The sequence below is a fragment of the Pteropus vampyrus genome, unplaced genomic scaffold, assembly GCF_000151845.1.
Source record: "Pteropus vampyrus isolate Shadow unplaced genomic scaffold, Pvam_2.0 Scaffold63, whole genome shotgun sequence".
Taxonomy (NCBI): Eukaryota; Metazoa; Chordata; class Mammalia; order Chiroptera; family Pteropodidae; genus Pteropus; species Pteropus vampyrus.
Window position 1 is genome coordinate 2,641,800 of NW_011888844.1, and position 5,295 is coordinate 2,647,094.

At 33.2% G+C, this 5,295-nt stretch overlaps 1 pseudogene; it reads left to right on the plus strand.

The window, feature by feature from the left end:
* The first annotated feature begins 3,284 nt into the window (after positions 1–3,284).
* On the plus strand, positions 3,285–3,403 carry LOC111740419 (annotated as a pseudogene).
* The last annotated feature ends 1,892 nt before the right edge of the window (positions 3,404–5,295 follow it).

A 5,295-nucleotide genomic window follows, 5' to 3' on the forward strand; every position in this document is an offset into this window, starting at 1 on the left:
GGCCCAGCTGGATTCACAACTTTGCCCCTACTACTGGCTTCAATGCGACTCCTTTATATTATCAGTGTAGGTGTTATGATCAGCTGGACTTCAAGTGATTCTCCATGTTGATTATTGTATAATTTGGTTGTAATTTCAATGCGGACCTGGGAGGAGATGCACCCTCCTTTTACCTAGTCCGCCATCTTCCCAACTCCTCTAATTCTGTTTATTTTTATAAAATCAGTAGTAATGTCCTCATTTTCATTTCTGATTTTAGTTATTTGAGTCCTCTTTCTATTTTTCTTATTCAATCTAACTTAAGGTTTGTCAATTTTGTTAGTCTTTTAAAATAACCAACTACAGATTTTTTTTTCTATTCTTTATTTTATTTACTTCTCCTTTAATCTTTGTCATTTGCTTCTTTCTGGTATTGAGCTTAGTTTCTTTTTCTTTTTCCAGTTTTTGAGGTGTAAAATTGGGTTCTTTATTTGAGATCTTCCTTGTATTTTGATATAAGTGTTTACAGCTACAAATTTTCCTCTTACCACTGCTTTCAATGCATCCCATTAGCTTAGGTATGTTATATTTTTTATTTTTATTTGTCTCAAGATTGTCTAATTTACCTTTTGGATTATTCTTTGATTTATTGGCTGTTCAAAAGTGTTTTTGATAAATTTCTATATATTTGTAAATTTTCCAGTTTATTTTTTAATTTTTTTATTGACATATTTTTTCTCAATTTTTCAATTACTGTTGGCATATAATATTATATTAGTTTCAGATGTGCAACATAGTAATTAGACATTTATATAACTTATGAAATGATCACCCCAATAAATTTAGTACCCATCTGACACCATACATACTTATTACAACATTAGTGACTGTATTCCGTTATAGTTTACAACCCCATGATTATGTCATAACTACCAATTTGTACTTATTAATCCCTTCCCCTTTTTACCAACTTTCTTCCAATGTGACAACCATCAAAATGTTCTCTGTATCTATGTGTTTGTTTCTGTTTTGTGTATTTTATTCTTTAGATTCCACATGTAAGTGAAATCATACAGCATTTGTCTTTCTCTGTTTTACTCCACTCAGCACAATACCCTCTAGGTCCAGCCATGTTGTTGCAGGTGACAATATTTTATTCTTTTTTTATGGCTGAGTAATATTACATTGCATATATGTACTATCTCTTCTTTATCAGTTCATCCATTGATGGACACCCAGGTGGCCTCCATAGCTTAGCTATTATAAATAATGCTGCAATGATCATATAGATTCACATGTTCCTTTGAAGTAGTGTTTTGGGTTTCTTTCTATATCCAAAGTGGGATTACTGGGTCCTTCTTTGTCTCTAGTTATAGTTTTTATTTTAAAGTCTATTCTCTCTTGTATGGTTGGGTATTGTTACTACAGCTTTTTGTTAGTTTGTTTTTGTTTTCATTTCAATATAATCTTTCATGTCTTTACTTTCAATCTGTGTGTCTTTCAATCTGAAGTGAGTTTCTTGTAGGCAGCATTAGAAAGGGCCTTGTTTTCTTATCCATTCAACCAACCTATGCTTTTTTTTTCTTTTTTTAAGTAAAATTATTGGGTGAAATTGGTTAATAAAAGCAAATAGGCTTCAAGTGTACAATTCGATAATATGTAACATGTATATTGCATTGTGTGTCTACCACCCAAAGTTAAATTCCCTTCTGCCACCAAATATTTGGCCTCACCTTACCCTTATCTACCTCCCACTTATCCCTCTGGTAACCACGAATCCACTGTTAGTGTCCACGAGTCTCTGCTCGTTCGTCATGTTTGTTATTTTTAGCTTATGTGAGTGAAATCATATGGTTCACGAATTTTTCTGTCTGACTTATTTTGCTTAGCATAATAATCTCAAAATCCATCCATATTCTTACAAATGGCAGTATTTCATCTTTTCTTATAGCCGAGTAATATTTCATTGTATATATGTACAACATCTGCTTAACCCAATCATTTATTGAAGGGCACTTTGGTTTTCAAGTTATGGACTCTATGAACAATGCTGCTATGAAAATTAGGGGTGCATATATCTTTGCAGATAAATGTTTTTAAGTTTATTGGCTAAATACCCAGAAGAGGGATTACTGTGTCATATAGTAATTCTATTCTTAGTTTTTTGAGGAACTTCCATACTGTTTTCCATAGTGGCTATACCAATTCACATTCCTACCAGCAGCATTTAAGGGGGCCTTTTTCTCCACAGCCTCTCCAACAATTAATATTATTCGTTCTGTTGATGATAGCCATTCTCACAGATGTGAGATAACTCATTGTAGTTTTGATTTGCATTTCCCTAATAGTTAGTGAAGTTGAGCATCTTTTCATATGTCTGTTGGCCATTTGTATGTCTTCTTGGGAAAAGTATCTGCTCAGATCTTCTGCCCATTTTTAAATTGGATTTTTTCTATTGTTGAGTTCTTTGAGTTCTTTGCATATTTTGAATAGTAAGCCCTTATTGGAAATGTTGTTTGAAAATATATTCTCCCATTCACATAGTTGCCTGTTTGTCTTAGTGATGGTTTCTTTTGCTGTGCAGAAGCTTTTTAGTTTGATATAGTCCCGTTTACTTATTTTACTTTGACTTCCCTTGCCTTTGAGGTCAAATTCATAAAATCCTCTGTAAATCCAAGATTCACGAGTTAAGTACCTATGTCTTCTTTTATGCATTTTATTGTTTCAGGTGTAATATTCAGCATTTTGATCCATTTTGAGTTAATTTTGGTATATGGCAATAGAAAGCAGTCTAATTTCATTCTTTTGCATGTGTCTTTTCAATTTTCTCAGCACCATTTATTGAGGAGACTTTTATTTCTCCATTGTGTTTTTGGCTCCTTTGTCGAAAATTATTTGCCCATATATATGGGGGTTTAATTCTGGACTGTCAATTCTGTTCCATTGGTCTGTGTATTTATTTTTTCTACTGATACCAGGCTTTTTAAATTATTGAAGTTTTGAAGTACAATTTGAAGTCATGCAGAATGATACCACCAGTCTTGTTCTTTTTTTCTCAGGATAGCTTTGTCAATTCATGGTCTTTGGTGCTTCCATACAAATCTGATAATTTTTTGTTGTTTCCTTAAAGAATGCCATTGGGATTTTGATGGGGATTGCATTAAATTTGTATAATGATTTAGGTAATGAGGTCATTTTAACTATGTTGATTCTTCTAACCAATGAACACAGAATATCTTTCTTTTTTGTGTGTGCCTTGTTCAATTTCTTTTAACAATGTCATAATTTTCAGTGTATAGCTTCTTGTCTACGTCCATGCCACCCTGAACATGCCCAATCTTGTCTGATCTTGGAAGCTATGCAAGGTTGGGCCTCATTAGTACTTGGATGGGAGACCACCTAGGAAGACCAAGTGCTGTAGGTGTAAAAAAAAAAAAAAGAATGCATTCTCAGTGTATAGTTTCTTCATATGATTTGTTAGGCTTATTCATAGGTATTTTTCTTTTTGTTGCAATTGAGAAAGGAATTGCTTTTTTCATTTCTTTTTCTGAAAATGCATTGTTAGAGTATAAGAACATTATGGATTTTGTACATTGCTATTTATCCTGAAACATTACTATATTTGTTTATTATTTCTAATAGTTTTTTTTTCAAATCTTTAGTGTTTTCTACATAGCGAATCACATCTGCAAAAAGTGACAATTTGACTTCCTCATTCCCCATTTAGATGTCTTTTACTTCTTTCTCTTGCCTGATTGCTCTAGCTAGGAATTCTAATACTATATTGAATAATAGTGTTGATAGTAGACAGCCTTGTCTTGTTCCTGATTTCAGAGGGAAGGTTTTTGGTTTTTATCCATTAAGTATGGAATTAGCTGAGGGTTTGTCATATATAGCCTTTACTATGCTGGGGTACTTTCCTTCTATACCCATTTCATTAAGTGTTTGAATCATAAATGGATGTTGTAAATTGTCAAAGGCTTTTTCAGCATCTGTTGATAAGATCTTCTTCTTCTTCTTCTTCTTCTTCTTCTTCTTCTTCGTCTTCTTCTTCTTCTTCTTCTTCTTCTTCTTCTTCTTCTTCTTCTTCTTCTTCTTCTTCTTCTTCTCCTCCTCCTCCTCCTCCTCCTCCTCCTCTTCCTCCTCTTCTTCTTCCTCCTCCTTCTTCTTCCTCTTTTTTCCTTCTCTTTCTCCTTCTTCTCCTTCTCCTTGTCCTTGTCCTTCTCTTCTTTCTCCTTCTCTTTCTCCTTCTCCTTCTCCTTCTCCTCCTTTTTCTGAAAGAAGTTCCTTTAATATTTCTTGTAATACTGGTTTGATGAACTGGTGTTGATGAATTCCTTTAGTTTTTTTGTTTTTAGTTTTTTGTTTTGTTTTGTTTTGTTTTGTTTTGTTTTTATATAAGAAGTTCTTTATCTGTCCTTCATTCTAAATGACAGTTTTGCTAGTTGTAGGCACTTTGAATATTTTATGTCAATTTCTTCAGACCTGCAAAGTTTCTGTTGAGAAATCAGCTGAAAGTCTTATAAAAGGTCCCTTGTAGGTAACTAATTGCATTTCTCTTGCTACTTTTCAGATTTTCTCTTTGTCTTTAACCTTTGGCATTTTACTTGTGATGTGTCTTGGTATGATCCTTTTTTAGATTCATTCGCTTGTTATTCTCTGTGCTTTATGGATTTGTATGTCACTCTCTTCACTGGGTTAGGAAATTTTTCAATGATTATTTCTTCAAATAAGTTTTCAATTCCTTGTTCTCTCTCTTCTCCTTCTGGTACACTTATGATGTGAATGTTGGTATCCTTGATGATGTCTCAGAGGCCACTTAAACTATCCTCATTTTTTTTTAATTCTTTTTTCTTGTTGCTGTTCTGATTGGGTGTTTTCTGTTATCTTATCTTCTAAATTGGTAATTTGATCCTCTGCTTCATCTAATCTACTGTTGATTTCCTCTAATGTATTCTTCATTTCAGTTATTGTCTTCTTCATTTCTGATCAGATAAATCCTGCTTTATGTTTTCTATCTCTGTTAAATTTCTCATTGAGTTCATCTACTCTTTCCCTACATTCATTGAGCATCCTGAAAACCAGTGTTTCGAAATCTGCATCTGGCAGATTGCTTGTCTCCATTTTGTTTAGTTTTATTTTTTCTGGAGTTTTTCTGGTTTTTTTTTTTTTTTTTTTCATTTAGAACATATTTTTTAGTCTTCCTATCAGTATACAGCATTTGCATTCGTTTCTATGTATTAGGTAGGGTTGCTATGTGTCCTGGTCTTAGTAGAGTGGCCTTATGTAGTAGATGTCTTGTGGGGACCATTGGCA